Source organism: Peromyscus eremicus, unplaced genomic scaffold (genome assembly GCF_949786415.1).
Source record: "Peromyscus eremicus unplaced genomic scaffold, PerEre_H2_v1 PerEre#2#unplaced_71, whole genome shotgun sequence".
Lineage (NCBI taxonomy): Eukaryota > Metazoa > Chordata > Mammalia > Rodentia > Cricetidae > Peromyscus > Peromyscus eremicus.
Genome location: NW_026734312.1, coordinates 799795 through 816962, shown reverse-complemented (window position 1 = coordinate 816962; position 17168 = coordinate 799795). Strand labels below are relative to the sequence as shown.

Genomic DNA, 17168 nt, shown 5'->3' with positions numbered 1-17168 from the left:
TCATTCTAAAAAAATCTGCTTTCTAGATATAGAGATATTCAGTTTATAACTTCTGTTACTCTAGAGAGCCCTGACTAATACACCAGGCAGGCAGAGAAGACATTCTAGAGTAGTTTGTATATCAGGTATGTCACAAGTTCTCAGTGGCCATCTCTCCTTAACCATTCTTCAGGTGATGCTTTGGTGTTGGCCTTCTTAGAGCTTGTAACATCACAGCAACAAGAGTAAAATAGCAAATGTCCCAAATCTCCCAAATGGAATGCAGAGTAACATAATTAAAAGAGTGCATCAGATGGAAAGATTCTAGGGTAATTAAGAAATAGAAAGCCTTAGGAACAGAAAGTATTAGCTTTTGTGGACCATGACCATGCCATGCCAACTCACATGAAGATCAGAGGACAATTTCTCAGAGGTTTGTTCTCTCCTTCAATCATGTGAGTCCTAGGGAAGTAACTCAGGCCTGTAGGCCTAGCAGCAGTTGCCTTTGCCCACTGAGCCATCTCTCCTGCTGATCACATCATCCATGGAATTGATGGGGTTTGTATCTATATGGATGTTGTGTGTGTATATATGCCTTTTATTCATAAAGAATAGATTATTTCTATGCTTGATTGACAACACCAGTCTGGGACCCCACAGGATTACTTCCTCCACATATTAACTCTCTGATTCACTGTCAGTCTCAGAAGGCAGATCTGGTCCAGGGGAGCTTCACAAAAATAAATCACTCCTTGGAAGAAACCCTTCCTCAGGACAGTGAGATCAGCTATGGTTAAAAAGCACCATCCACCATCCCTCTCCTTTCCTAACCTTGTACAGACATTCTCCTCATGACTGGCATGTCACTTTTGCTGCAGGCTCCATCCACTCTGGCTGGTGTGAAGCTTCCTCCCAACACTGCTTAGCTGGACCATCAAGAGGGAGTCCTATCGACACCTCTACCACCCGGAGGGTCTTCTCAATTCTGCATTTCATCAGATGGCCCTAATCTGCATTGTCATCCAGGATGAGATGTGAGAGACCTGCTCCAACTCTGACAATAAGTGATGCTGGAGCAGGATCTTGAACCCACCAACGCCTTGCATGGATGCCTGGTATCCTAAGACAGTTACAATGCTTACAACATATGCTTGTCCCTACTGGTCTCTTGAAATTTCTCTCTTTGATTGGGGCTGATTCACTCAAATTAATACAACATACATAACTAAAAGGAAAAAAGTCAAGTGCAGGGTCTGGAGAGAAGGCGCCTCCATTTTGAGCAGTTTCCCTCCCAAAGAAGTTGGTTCTCTTGAGAACAGCTAAAAAGCCTATTTAACTCCAGGTTCAGTTGGAATCTGATGCCTTCTTCTGGCCGCTTGTGGAATTACATGCACATGGTGTTTAGCCCTGCAGCAGGAAAAACACCCATAGATACAAATAAAAGAAATAAATCTTTTAAAAAAATTGCACAAATTCCTAGTTAAAGCCAAAAGCGTCAAAAACAAAAACAAAAAACAAACAAAAAAAAAACCTGTCCCAACATACCTTGGAATTCATTCTCTCTGCAGTCTTCATATCACTGATGCTATATTCCAAGGAAACCATGCCCAGATATCTCTGGTTTTCTTAATTTCTTTTTTTATTTTAAACATTTTATTATTCCCTGATAGTTTCACATCTTGCATCCCAATCTATCTCTACCCCTTATCTATTCCTACACACCTGAGCTCTGCCTTTGAAACTCCCCCCAAAACAAAAGAAATTTTAAAAGAAAAACTGAAAACCCAAAATTAAAAACAAATGAACAAAAGCATTGGCAAGGAAGTTTTAGTGTGGCCCAGTGAGTCACAGAGTATACCCTTTAGTCCATACATCTTTTCTTGTAAATGTTCCAGGCCTCTCTGGCTTCTCTACACTATAGATAATGGACCTTCACTTGTACTCTTCTTGGAGATCCTGTTGATGCCTTGTGTCATAGAGATCCTGCAGCTTTAGATCTTCAGAACTGAGCCATTTACATGCTCCAGGATTCCATGGATAAAGACGATGTTAGGGTTGGATAATTCATAGCCATGGTTCTGGGCTGGGGGTACCTGGGATGGTCAGACTGCCAGCTTTCCTTTATCTTCTCCACCCAGGCAAGCTCTCCAGCACTGCCTCACCTAGCTCACTCCATGCAATGGGCAGAATGGAGAGAGGCCAATTGTCCTGTTCTCATGCACTCAAATCTGACTCACCCACACTCAGAGTAAAGGGACAGCTCTAGTGCTTTGCTGAGGTGATGTACCAGGCCCACAAACCCAGTTGCTGCAGACCCAGCTCTTCTGTTCTCATGCCCAAAGTCCCACTCTCCCACCAGCTGCAGGTGGCATTTGCTCAGGTGAGGCAGGTATCTTTCCTTTACCCTTGCCAACATAAGGCAGAAGAAGAGGGTAGACTCAGGTCTTCTCTCACAGTCTCAGGGCCAGCTCACTGACACCAGAACCAACAGGGTTGGCTCTACTATGCTGCTCAGTCCATGTGCAGAACCCACTCTCCCCAGCACTGCAGTGGGTGAGGGGCAGGTCTAGTTCTCACTAGGGCTAAGGCCAGTAAATGGTGGGGTTAACTCTTTGCATCCCTATCCTGTCTTCAGCAGTAACAGGAGCCATTGACATCAACTCAGACCAAGTGATCTGTGGCTAGTTCATAGATCCAGACATGGCCTTTGACAGCAGCCTAGGCCTGAAGGACACCAGGGTCCCTTGTGACAGCACAGGCCACTCAGATCTGTATGGCTCCTTCAGGAACACACACCTTAGACATTATCATGGTCCTAGGTGACAGCCCACACCTCACGTACCTCTGTGTGACCCTTGGAGGCTGTACAGGCCATGGATATGAAAACAGATCCTGCCTGTGTTTGTAACACGCACCCAGATATGTTCCAAAGTTGTAGCCCAGACCTGGATGTCACCATGGCTCTGGTTGGCAATGACGGTCACACAGATTGGCAGGGACCCAGCAGCACCATGTTCCATGGTGGTAGCCCAGATTCCAGGCACTGTCTTTGATGGCAACAGGGGCCTGAGATATCAACACAGAACCTGGCTGCAACAGGGCCATGAACCCAGACATGACCCTCAGTTACAGCCATTGCCCTGATGTCATTATGATCCTAGTGGGCAGCACAGGCTTCTAAGACACAAATGTCCCCTTGGGATTGGAGGGGAAATCTCTTTGACAACAACATGGTCACATGTGGTGGCCCAACTGCAGGTGGTTGCCAGGCTCTCACTGACAGAGGATGCATGGGTATCAACACAGACTCCCACAGCTGTGTCAGGGTCATGGACAGGACATGGCCCTTAGCAGCAGACCAGGCATGGACATCATCATGGCTCCAGGTGGCAAGCAGGTCATGGATTCTTTCATACTCCTTTAGTAAATGTTTTCATTTCCTGAGAGGCTTTACAGCAATACAGTTGTACTTTTCATGAATGTGGTGCACATGATCACATCATGAAGTGGGTATACAGAATGCTATAGTTAGAGATAGCTAAATATATGACCACAAGGATACAGTATGGATACTTTTTCCATCGTGCAATGGGAATCCATGGAGATGACAACACCATCCACCTCCAAAGCCCTGTGGAGCCCTGGCTGCCTGAGAACCCACTCTGTAGCTCAAGCTGGGCACACAGAGTTCTGATGTTACAGGAGGTTCTGGGGCTACTAGAGTGAGACAACATACCTGATCAAAGAAATCGGTTCTAAGATAGAAGAGTTCAAAATCACTTTATTATTAATAAAAATACAGTAATATTACTCAATAGGGGCTTAAAGGGAACAGTCAATAAACAGTGAAAAGCCTTAACAAAATACCCAAATAACAAATGAACAAAAGGAAGAACAAATGAATAACAAAACCTCAATATATAACATAGAACCCCCCATCAAAAAAAAAAAAACTAAAGCAAACAAAACCCAACCAAAAACCTAAAAAAAAAAAAAATTAAGGTCAGCAGCATTCTCTTGCTGTACATTCAGCAAAACAGACCCACGCCTGTGGCTGGGCTTGGAAACATGGTAAGAAGGCAGTCCATGATTGTAAAAAGCCTTTTCAAAGCTAGTATAGCCATGCCTCCTTCAGGCTTTGTAGGTCAAGCCTTCACCAAGACTAAGGATGAGACATTTTCTAGAGCAAAATTTGTGCTCCTTGGGAAGCATTTGAAAAATTATCACCCACTGCTGATCCTGTAATGTCTTGGTCTCTATTTGATTCTTTCAGATACTTCTGTGCTTACTGGAGACCCAACAAATCCATGGGCAGCATCTGAGAACCCATGAACATCAAAGATGACTCAGATGCCTTCTGTAAATCCTTTCTCAGGACAAGTCACTTCAGGCCAGGCTGTGAAACTGAAGAATAACCACTCATTTTACATATGGAGGGAAAAGTGTCTAACCCGGGGAATGAGGGACTGTGGAGATCTCGTTGGTGCATTATCTTCAGCAACACTGGTGCATGACATGGTGTCAGCTTCAACAATGGACTGGAGAATGAAATATGATGCTTTTGGATGAGGTCTGTCTGGAAAAACCTGACATCAACAATCTTTCTAGACACATTTCACACCACATAGAGAGGGCTGAGAACACAGTCAGCTTGCCAAAGCCATAGATATTAAACTGTTAGGAAATGTCTTGTTCACTCCATCTCTTCCCTCCATGTTGTAGTACCCCTCACAGGGGCCACTTGCTATTGAATGTCAGGGTTCTAAGTAATTCTTGGCTCAGGTTTTCTGTGTCTCAAGCTCATTTTTGATGCTTTCTTTTCTTTAGGAGTACTGAGTCAACAGACCCATGTTTTTGATGGGGGCTGGATCACCTGGAAGACAGCTGGTATTTTCCTCACTGGGGAGTTCAGAGCTATTAAGGTCTCATGAGGATGAAGCCTTGATCTCAGAGTATAGAATGTCATGGGTTCAAGGCATCTGTGGCTTCTTTGGCCTCCTCAGTTCTCTCAAGATCTGCTACATGAGAAGGAAGTTCTTGTTGACCGGGCCAGTACAATATCCTGAGGTGGTTTTTCTCTGGCTGTGGCTGGGAACTATTCAGGTGGTGGGAATCCTAAAAGGACAGAGATCCAGGGACAGGTGATGTACATGGTTCTAACCACTCCTCCCAGCCTGGGCTCCCACCTCATCTCAAAGACATTGAAGTGATGCTGCAGCTTTTCTGCCAAGTCCCCTTGCTGGGTGACCAGCTCCTTCTGCTTCAGCAGGTCCTTCAAATCTTTCATCCAGGCTCTCTTGCTCCTGTTCATTAGAAGATTGTGTTCTCAGTGGAGGCTTGCTCACTCACATGCACACACAAATTCATGAACACACACAAGTACATGTATGCAAACATACAAGCACACTGTAATGCACTAACATGTTTAGCTTCACAGTTAATACTAACATAAGGAGCAACCACAAGGGATACTAATGAGAAGAAGGTAAACCTGTTGGATGAGAGAATAACACAGAAGGCAAGAGAGATAGGCAGTTCAGTCACTGAAGTGTCTGTCCTGCGATCTAATGCACAGACAGGTGGCCCTCTGGGGTCCTGGACCATTAACAAAGTCTGCTTAAGAAGTTCCCCAGGCTGTGCAGTATAGGAATGTTCCCCAGCAAAGGACTACTGGATGGTCATGGACTAACCCACTGGTCTTGTTCACTGTTTCTCAGTTGCCCGCAAAGTGAGCAACTTCCTTCAAAAGGGGCTCCCTTTACCACAGGTTGCCTCACTTTGGACCCAAAGCAAAGATCTCAGGAAACTAGAAAATCTCCATAGCCAGGATGCAAAAGAAACAGTTCCTTCCTGTGAAATGTTTGTGCCAGGGAATTATTTGAGTAACAAATGGCTGACTAAGTCAGTACCAAATGGTTGTATGTATTACTTTATGCTGAACAATATTCCATGAAAAGCTCAACCACAGTGTACTATTCCACTCAGTGAATGATGGGCATCAGGAGGCTGCTCCAAGGAGTGCTGATAAAACCTTGATGTCCCCTAGCTATGTTGGGACTATGTGGACACCTACTTCATGTTCTGGAATCACTGGGTCACCTGGGGATTGCAATTCAACTTTCTGAAGACTTGTGTGTAGCTTCTCACTGTGCTATACCATTTTACATTACCAGCAATGTCTGAGGGTTCTCATTTCTGCAAACCCTCCATGAGGCTGATTTTAACTCAGAGTAAACAACTTTGGAGAAAATAAGTTACTGAATGTTACAGACACAGCACATGGTGAGTGCTTTAGACCCTCAGGAGCCTCAGTGGGGTGTACTGAGACAGCCCCATTCTCACACCACAGCATGGCTAGGGGACTTCTGCCAGACTGAGATGCAGCTGGAAGCACACTGCAAGTCAGAATCTCTCAAGGACTAACATGCAGGCCAGGCTCCAAGGCCAAGGTTAACTGAGCCAAGGTTAGACAAAGGGGTAAAGCAAGTGGTAGCAGGCAATGTGGATGAGGACAAAACAGGATACAGAGAAGACACAGCAAGTCACCTGACCATTGAGTGTGCAGTCACCATTCACCCAGAGCAGACAAGGACAAAAACCCTCAGCCTGGCTATCCTGCCTCTCAGACACCTTGATTTGCCACAGCGACCTCCTCCTCACCTTCATGTACCACATTCCTTTGGTTTGCTCCAAGGATTTCTGGGCAGATAAATATTTTTGTCTCTAAAATACCTGAAAAACATTGAGGTACAGTAGTTTTTGTCCCTTTGTTCTAGTGAGCTAGGAGGACATGAGGAAAGATGGGCAGCAGCATATATTATTTGATGGATGACAAGTGAGGGGGCACAGAACTTTTTCAACAAAGTTGGTTTCATCATCATTAAAGATGAGTAAGTGAATATATAAATATGTAGAAATAAAAACAAATAAGAGAGTTTAAAATCCACAGTACAAACACACACCTGGACCTATTAGCACCTCTACTCACAAATACTTATCCCTATACATACAGGAAACATGGACACACACACATATACACTCATCCACACATGGTCACATACACACACAAAGGAACACTACTGTGTAAGCAATAGACAGTATTCACACAAACACACATACAGAGGAGAAATTCACACACACATACATACAGAGATGCACAGAAAAGCAACACACACACACACACACACACACACACACACACACAAAAAAAAAATACTTGCTGAACCTAAAATGGTCAATGAGAAGACTGCTGCACCTGTTCTGATGTGGGGTGAGGTAGTGGGTCCTCTATGCTGTCTACAAGGCTCTTACACCCAGCAATGCACTGCTACCTCGGCCTGCTCTTACTTTTCCTTGAATGAATTTTATCCATCACAAAACTCACTGACGCCACAGGTTCCAAGTTGACCCATCATAGTCTTTTCACTAAACTTATCCTGCTCCTCCACAGATGACCTTGATAGCCCAAGAAAAATAAAGTGACCCACAGTCAACACCCAGGAAATTTTCAACAGATGACAGTGCATATGATATGAATTCAGCCCAGTGTCAGTCAGAAGGAGGCCAGTGACATCACCTGCAGTGCTTTTCAGGAACACAGCACTCTGCACAACTATGAGAGGGAATATGTTCTGAGACACAGCCATGCACATGATATAGTCAGCAACACAATGTCAGCAAGGAGATGCACTGTAGGATTCTTTGTTGAGAAGCCAGGGACAAACCAGACATTTCCTGTGGTGTTAGCTCTGTGCACTGAAAGGAAAGAAGCCTACTGTTTATTTTTAAAATAGCTGTATTGTTTGATTTTTGTTGTTAGAGAACACATTAGCATCAAAACATTAAAGTAAAGAGACAAAAGAGAAAGCAAATTTGTCCTTCCTCTTTCTGAGCAATTAAATGTGTAACATTGGATTAGACAAAACAAGACAGAAGGTCTACCTTGGAGGACAGGAGATCCAAAGAGTGCTGGCCAGCTAGAATAACCCAAAGAGAACATTTCAGGGTCAGTGAAAGACCTGGGCTCAAAGGAATAAGGGAGTGAGCAACAGATGACAACACGGATTTCATTATGTAGCCTCAGAACACACACACCAAAGTACATATTTACACATACCTGCATAGATCTCACACAGACCACAGAAATCAGAATGAGCAGAAAACAATAAAGAGGATATCATGCTGTATGAACAGTTGAATAAAATATGCACATCAGGTGTTTCAACTGACACCCACTACATGGCTATCCATCCCTTGGGGACTAAAAATTCCTAGGAGAGCACACAAGTTATTCAGACTCTGTTGAGGTGATAGCAGAAAATGTACTCATATAGCCTCAAATCAGTCACCCTAACAATCAGCTTGTCAAAGTCCTCCCACATCTATGGGCATCCAGTCAGCTCCAGACTGGAAGCTCCAGGATGGGAGAATTGTCTAGCACCACACACAGAAAAAGGACTGAAAAGGTGGTACTCAGGCTTCTGTCACTATGAACCAAGAGCTTGAAAGAGGAAGAGAGCACACTGGGGTGCAGGAAAAAAGGAGAAGACCACATGCCACCCAAAATGTTGACAATGAGAACCACTCACTTGGCACTGGGGCTGGACTCTAGGCCTTGAAGTTTGCTTCCTACCTGTGATCTCACAAGACCCCTGCAAATCAAATGAGCCACAGGCCACTGACATCATCAATGAAAGCTTTGTGTTGTTCCCAAAGTACCTCACTGCACAGCAGCCCTCTGATCATAATGACAGGCAGGTGTGTGATATGTGGCTGACCCAGCTCTCTGTACTGCAGCTTCTAGGAGAGCAGGAAGGTTTGCTTGACAATTATCCAGTTTCTTGCAAGAGGCTACCTCTCCAGAAAGACTCGGGAATGATCACAGAAATCAACAATTTGATGGTTTGTAGGTGGGAGTCTGGATGGATGGGTCGATGGTTATATGGGTGTCTCTATGTTTATGGTTGAACAGGTGGGCAGCCTGCCCCCGCTGTCTCTGCCTACCTGCTGAGGGTCACAGATCATCTCATGACCCTCCATCAGGAGCCTCTTCAGATCCTCACAGGACTCTTGCAGTTCAGTCTGCTCCTTCCACAGCAGTCTGTTCTTGAGTCTCAACACATGCACATTCTCCTTCCGATGAGTCCAATCTTGGAGGATCTGGCCATGGATTTAACTGAAAATCCACAAAAACATGGTGTGTCCCAGCCAGCCCCCATTTGCCCTACCTACGTCCAAGTACCACCAGTGCTAAAAAGTCCCAGATGCCCAGTGAGCACACAAATGGAGCTCTCAGTAGCCAAGCCAGCATCACTTAGATGCAGGTCAAATACAGAGAATAACCAAATTCCAAAAAGATTCAAACTACTTCTGAAAACCCTGATGCCAAAAGGTATCCAGTGCCTCTAGAACAGCGTGCAGTCCACACCTGTTCTTAACTGTTCATGATATTGGAAAAGCAGCAGCAGGTAGAGGGAAAACACTCTCAAAATGAGGGAAAAAGCCCCAACCAGAATCAGTTCTGTCTATGGCTGACATGGAAAACAGCTCTGTGAAGCCCTGGTCAGAGCTCCAGAGGTCCTAGGATACCTGACACTCTTCATGGTACAAACCATTTTTCTATTAAGGGTCTCCCAAAAATGACAGGACATCTCTTGGAGGGACTCAGTGTCTTTTCACACTTAGCAAAACTGAGTTCAAGTGGCACAAAGCCAAGGACCACATGTCAGACTGCTTGTTAAGAGGCACACAGGCAAGAACCAGAGCCCTCACTTTGGGTGAAAGATGGTAGAATCAGTCCCTCCCAAGATAAATCCCGCACATACCTGTAGGATACATTCTCCTCAATCAGCTGTTTGATTTTTTTCACACTGTCACTGATCTCCATGGGCAATTTCTGCAAGTCCGATATCACCTGCTTATGCTCCGTTTTTAGCATCCCAAAAGAATTCAGCCTGTAGTAGGGCATGGCCCCTGGAGAAAAGAACCCCATGAATTCAGGCCACAAGGATCATATGGAATCAGGCTATGTTCTGGACACCTCAGCCCCATGGATGCCACAGCCTGGCACTTATACACTGGGACCTCCTGGTGCTTATTAAACTTCCTATCATGTCCTCAGGACAGAAGAAGAAGGTTGTTCAAGAGAGTTATCCAGGGCTGCATGAGCACCCTCAGTGAACTTGGAGCTATAGATTATCTACCTGAGAAGTTCCCAGGAGTCTGTGCCACATATCTGGTGCCACCGGAAACCTATAGTGACATTTTTCCTGTCTTTATCACAGGGATTCCCGTGCCTGGGTACTCCTCCTTATACACAGAGGACCAGAGCATACATTGAGTATTTCCAGGGAGGAGTCCCAACTTCAGGAAGGCTTTATAAACTCCACAAGGGATTCCAAAGTTCCACCAAAGTGAGAACAGTGGCCAAGATAAAGCTCTCTGGTGTTATCACTGGCATCCCATGGAAAACATGAAAATGGCAAATCCTCAGGCTGTGCCACAGAACCTAGACTCCAAGGAGTACACACACATACCCTCGTGCCCTCTAAAACACACACATTAACACACACACACACACACAAACACACACACACACACACACACAACATATACTCACAATGCACATGTAATACAGAGAGTTTGCACTGTCTCAGAGTATAAGGAGGAGCCAAGAAAAGCTTCAGGCTATTACTTCCTACACAAACAAAAACACCACATACAGTCAGGTTGCCCATGAAATTCAGGTAGGTGGAATTGCCTCAAAGTATAAGGAGGAGGACAAGGGAGAACCACTGATAAACATCAGACCTTCTAGCCACAAACTGAGATGGATGAATGGGACCAGGCCCCTCCAGCTCTGCCAGGAGCCTTCAGCACATAATCATCTGTTGGTCAACTACAAAGACTCACCACAAACTCACAGAACCTAGCATCTCCCACAAGCCAACACCTGCCAAGGCCTCTTGAAATGCATGTTGAGAACTCACACACTAATGTCCCTATCCTCAGACTGTGATTCAGGCCACATGGTCTGCTATTCATTTGGATGAATAAGAATAGCCTATGTCTCCATCTCACACCTACCCAGGTTCCAAATTCTGTGCACTCAGGAAAATTAGTTTAGGCACCAGGACACCCTGGAGGTTCAGTCTCCTGTTCCTCAGGAAAGCTTAGCTACACACTGTGGGATCAAGATTGTCAGCAGAGAAGTGCACATAATGACTATCTGTTCTGCAAATCCTTGTCTGTATAACTGGCCAGGAATCCATACAGTTCAATTTGCTCATATGTTATACTCTGTAGCTGAAGGGTGAGTTTCTCCAACTTTGTCATCTGCTGCTCCTGCTCAGTGGAGGTGGAGGTTTGAGTTGGTGACTTCCCAGTAGTCCCTGCAGGAAGATAAAGCAAAGTGAACTTGTACACTTGAATGGCATAGGGGCAGGAGAATCCATGCTAGTCCCAAGAGGAACCTCCAGGAAGAGGAAATGCTAGGGCCCCACTGAGAACCACAATAGGTCAATTATCCTCAAATTAGTACCCATGATTTATGTATCTGTCCTCAACCACCATGGCTAGGCATGTGCTTCCCTCTCTAATGCAGTCCCCCAGCCCTGGAAGACATAAGATAGCCCAGCCATGTAGATTTGGAGGACAGTGTCACCTCATATCTGATGTGGTGCAGGTAAGTCCTGTTGTCCCTAGAGCATAGCAGTACTAAGTCCTCATCACATGTATCCAGGACCAAAGTATCTGAAAGTCTGAGACTTTGATGGATGATCAAAGGAGCTTCCCTCCCTTCTTATTGGCATCAGATTCCCATGGAAACTGAGGGAATCCACTAGGATGAAGTGCAGCAACACCCTACCCAGAGAAGGACACCTAATTAGTTACCACTTTGCTCATGCTGGCCTTCCTTTCCACTCAGAATGAGATTAAGGATCTCACAGAAAAGCCACTTAAGGTTTGAATATTCATGTCTCTCTGAAACTAACCATCAGAAATTGTTGACTCTGGGTCTGCTCTTAGGGAACCCAGAGAAGCAGGATAAGTCCATTGCTTACCAGAAATTCACAGATACTGAGTCCCACTACTGGAAGGCCCTGCTCAACTGCACCTCCTCCAGAAAGCTGCCACCCCCTCCTAGGACTCACTGTTTCCTCACCAACCATTTATTTCTCAATGTTTTACACTGAGACTGAAGCCCAGCTTCCTTCTGCCTCTCTCTGGTCTCCCATGTTCTTCATTCTCTCTCCCAAGCAGCCTTCTCAGTCTTGCTGACATGTCTATGGGCAGGGAAAGATCACCCCACAGTCACCTGGTGTTCCCACAACACTGGTGATATCAAGGGAATGCTAAGGGCTCTCCAGAATACAATATCTCGCCCCAAGAAGGAACTATTGGGTTCACAAGCAGTAGCCCTCACCTCCCTACAAAGTGTATCTTCTGCAATTTACTGGAAGCCATACTGACCTTCCCAGGAGCCTTCTGAAAAATGTAAGGGAATACCTTCATCACCTCCTCATTACAAACCCAGGGATCTCTTTTTGCTTCATTAGAATATATTCACTATTTCATGTACAGAAAGTTGAAGACTCACTTCCAAACACATTCCAGGAAATGGCTCATCCAACTCGTGAAACCTCTAGTCAATAACACAAGAAAAATAGTTTCTAGGCAACTAAGTAAGAATGGTGGAGAGGAAAGTTTAGTCCCCTGAAAGCAACAAGCACCTTGTGGAGGATGCACAAGGCTGTTAGTGTGGTGGGAGATTGGGGGGTTCATGTCAGTACAAAGATAACTTCCATAATTGATGAAAATTACCCCTCACCTTCAGTAGAATTCATTGCAGCCATCATAGCTACCAAAAGTGTGATTAACTAGTGACATGTCAGGCTGGAGATACAAGAACCAGGGTTCCCCACGGGAGCCCTCAGACATAAGAGCAAAAACTCCCATGAAGAATGGTGGGACATTCCTGCATGAAAGTTTGAAGAAAGATGAATGGCTATTGAGGAGCCACACACAGATATTCAATGCCATTTACAGAAAATCAAATGTGTCATAGTCATGGGGATAGTATGTAGTGTGTCACTGCTGTGGTGCTACCACTAGAGCTACATGAAAGCCAAATTCCTTGATCTGGAGCCTCCTGTAACAATGTGCATGCCCTTAGGAAAGGGGACACAGCCAGCTTAAATTACAACATCTACCTGAGCATGAGAGAGTCAGGCGAAGGGCACAAGAGGACAGATTATTAGGGGTCCTTCGTCATAGATCTTTCCCAGAGCCACAATTCACACTTTTCAATTTACTGACAGTCCTAAAATGAAGAACTAGCACCATGTTCAGCCTGGATTGAAAATTCACCAGAAGTCTAGACTGTGGCTTCAGAAGTGTACTTGGTGGACCCCAGAAGAAATGAGTGATGTGGGGTAAACTATGTCCATTCAGATGTTATATCATACTGACAAACATGTTAGGCAAGGTTAGGTATCTCAGTAATCACCAATTCTAGAAATCAATGGACACCACCTGCCCTACACACTACCTCATCTCAGTCAATCCTGACACACTAAAGGGTGATCAGGAAGTGACTGACAGATGAGACTTTGCCCTAGCTGGTTCTGAAAGACTAGACTTGAGTCTCTCCCTCTGTGGATGTCAGTTCTCGCATCTTTCTATAGGGAGATGGGTGTCTCAGAAGTTACCTGGCTTCCCCTGTCTCCCTGCACAGGGTGACCTAGGGGACAGCCTCCTAAGGCTTATTCACAGCTACAGAAGATGTACAAGCTTCAGAGCCCTCAGCCATGTCCTTTCCTGTACATAATCCTGGAGATAATTGCTACTCTCACAAGCACTCAAGTAGTATAGGGATGCCCAAATCACTTGGATGATGCTTCAGAGTCTCATGCTAATGGAGAAGCCATGAGCGGTAGAACATAGTCAACAGATTCACAAAGCCATCTTCACTGGCATCCCAGGACACCTAGATCCTGTAAGAAGGGGACAGTGTCATTCCAAATCCACTGAATCTAACAGTTCTCAGGCTGAACTGGAGACCTGGGTGCCACCCACAGCTGGGAAGTCAGTAATCTTAGGGGATCAGTGAAAGACAGCAGCACTTGGTACCTCAGCCCTGGTAGTGTCTACAATGTAAAGTAAGACAAGCTCAGGCTTTGCCAGGGCACTCTCCTGTCCTTGTTATTGCTGCCACACAACCTAAGAACTCCAGTGGGAGTGAAGTGCAATGATGGTACTGAAATCTAAACATTCCTCTGTGCCTCCTTCCCCACTCAGAGTGAGATCAGAGGGTCCGCAGCACAAAGGCTACAGTCTTGTCAATTCCTGACTATGTCATATTAACCATCATGAACCGTTGATCTGGATCTGCTTTTTAGGAACCCAGAGATGCAGGATAGGTCTATTGCTTCTCAGAAGCTCCCAGTTCCTGATTGACCCTGGAAGGCTCAAGCCCATCACATCCAAAAAGCTCCCCAGACTCTTTCCTGAACTCACTGCATCTTCCCCAGGACAATTGATTTCTCCATTCTTTCCAGTGAGACCTAGGGTCAGCTTACTTCTGCCTTTCTCTGGTATCTCCAAAAAATCCATTCTCTCTCCCAAGTAGATGCCTAAGTCTTGACAACATGTCTATAGGCAAACCGTATAGGCATTGAATGAACATCCTAAAGGCACTTGGTGTTGCTACAACACTATTGACATCACAGGGGATTCCAAGACCTCTGCTCTCCAGGATACACTATAATTCCCAAAGAAGGTACTCCTGATGTCACAAGGAACAGCCTTTGCCTCCTTGCTAATAAATTCTCCCTAAACTGACCTGAAGCTGAGATTTCTTTCCAGGAGTCTCTCCTGTGATACAGGTGAAGCCATTCAGTACCTCCTCTTTCTAATGCTGGGAATTTTTCTCTGCTTCCTTAGAATCTTTTCACTACTTTACCCATGGAGAGTTGAACACTCACTTTATAAGCACTACCCAAGAATGGACCTTCCTCTCCTTAACAACCATACTCAATAATATGAGAAATAAAGCATGCCAAGGAATTAGATCAGGATGATGTGGAGGAGGAGGGTTGAATTCTCTGAAGTGAGCAAGCACCTGAGGAAGGCTAAGGTTAAGGGAAGATGGCCATTGAGAATTTGTAAGTGAGCTGAGACAGTTATGAGACCCGAACTCTTCTACAATGTCCTCTTTCCGTGCCTGCTCTATTATCTAGAGTAACAGAAGTTATAAAAATGAATCTTTATATTAAAAGGGGATTTGTTAGAATGGTTTACAGCCTGTTCTCTAGCTAATCCAACAATGGCTGGAAATGAATGGGAAGTCCAAGTATCTAGTAGTTAGTCCTTAGACTGGGTGTCTCAGCTGTCTGCAATATTATGCTGTAATCTTAAAGAAGTAGGCTCTAATATCAGTGAAGGAATGGATGTGCTAACAAGGAGAGAGCAAGCAGGGAAAGAGTAAAAGCTTCCTTTTTCCATGTACATATATAGGCTTCCAGCAGAAGGAACGGTTCAGATTACATCTAGATTAAAGATCTGAATTAAAGGTGTGAATTCATTCCTCAAAGTTCCACAATAAAGTAGTTCTTCCTACATTAAATTAAGCAGAAATAGACCACAGGTGTTCCCTCTATTTTGGGGTTATATTATTCCCAGATGCCATCATGTTGACATCTAAAAATAGACATCAAATTCTTAATCCTATCTACTAATATTCTTGAGCAAATGGTTCCATCAGAGATTGAAAGGAAGGAGTGGTAATAATCAACAGGTACATGGGAATCAGCTGTAGATCTCATGGTCATGATGATTTTCAGTGGCCTCTTTATGGCCATGCATGGCTAAAATAGGATGAAATACCAGTTTGTGTTTTTTTGAGTAAGAGGGGAGCAGCTAGAAACCCAGTACTTTAAGAATCTGTTCTTCCTCTATAATTGAAGATTTGAAATTCAGATAATTATGTTTTGTTTGATAGTAACTGTGTTTTTTTTAAAGTGTCCATAGATAAAAAAAGGGGTGCTCTTTAAAGAAAAAGAAAAAAGGCCTAAAATAACAGCACATTGGATCTGTCATAAAGAGGAGGGTGTCTCAGACCATGTGAATTTTGACTTGAACACCTCCGGACCGTGTATTGCTTACTCCATACATCCTGTGATGGGAAAGAACTCCTTCCTAAAACAGAAAGGACTGGGATGACTACTGTGTGGTCTTCGTTGTCATCAACAGCTAGATGCCTCCTATTGCTTTCAAAGCAAAAAGGGTCCCTTTAGATTTGAAATTTCTCTAGGGTCATACAAGTGGGATTTCAGGAGACAGCACCAGGATACAAATACTACTCCAGATTTGACACCATTGACACCACCATGATGAACATGGGCACTGCAGTGTGTGTCACCAAGAACACTGGCATTGGACAGTGTGCCTGGTGCTACTTCAGAAACTTGCAACATGTATAATTCTGAAAATGGGATGGAGCCTTCCGCAAAATCAAGCAGAATTGACTCCTCCATTTCTTTAGAAAATAATCTCTGGCATGCAGATGAGTAACAGGCTATTATTGGGACCTTGCCTCTGTAATAAGGGGAAGGACCTCTGATGGGAACTTTTCCACCACAACACTTCAAGGAAGGTTAAAGCTGCTGGCAGCCAACAGCTACTCCAAATGTCCCCACTACAGTGTCAAGAATCATGGCTAGGCTTGTGTCTCCCTCCCAAATGCAGTCCCCTGACTCTGGAAGGCGTAAGCTAGCCCAGCCATGTAGAATTCCATGACAGTGTTAGCTCATATGTGATGTGATGCAGCTAAGTCCTGTTGTGCCTAGAACTTAGCAGCACCAAGTCCTGATCATACTTCCCCAGGACCAAAGCATCTGACTGTCTAAGGTTGTGGTAGATGGCCAGGGGAGTTTCCCTCCCTTCTTATTGTCATCAGATTCCCATGGAAACAGTAGGAATCCACTAGGATGAAGTACAGCAACACCCTACCCAGAGAGGGACAGATCATTAGAAAATCTGTTTCTCCTGCCCCTCTTTCCCAGTCTGAATGAAATGAAGGAGTTCCCAGAAAGGCAGCTGCAGCCTGAATACTTCATGGCTCTCCTAAACTCACCATGAGAGACTCTTGAATATAGGTCTGTTCTTAAGAAGCCCGGAGAAGCAGGATA

The 17168-nt window shown here is 44.7% G+C and overlaps 2 long non-coding RNA genes across 3 annotated transcripts in view; one reads left to right on the top strand and one right to left on the bottom strand.

Annotated features, from left to right (window-relative positions):
• LOC131901316 (uncharacterized) overlaps positions 1-17168 on the bottom strand; it is a 99177-nt gene that overhangs the window by 37019 nt on the left and 44990 nt on the right. Inside the window, exon 2 of the long non-coding RNA XR_009376496.1 lies at positions 5166-5282. This is a non-coding gene — a long non-coding RNA (uncharacterized LOC131901316). The remainder of the gene's footprint in view (positions 1-5165; positions 5283-17168) is intronic.
• Positions 1-17168, top strand: part of LOC131901317 (uncharacterized) — a 64354-nt gene that overhangs the window by 13845 nt on the left and 33341 nt on the right. The window lies entirely within an intron of this gene.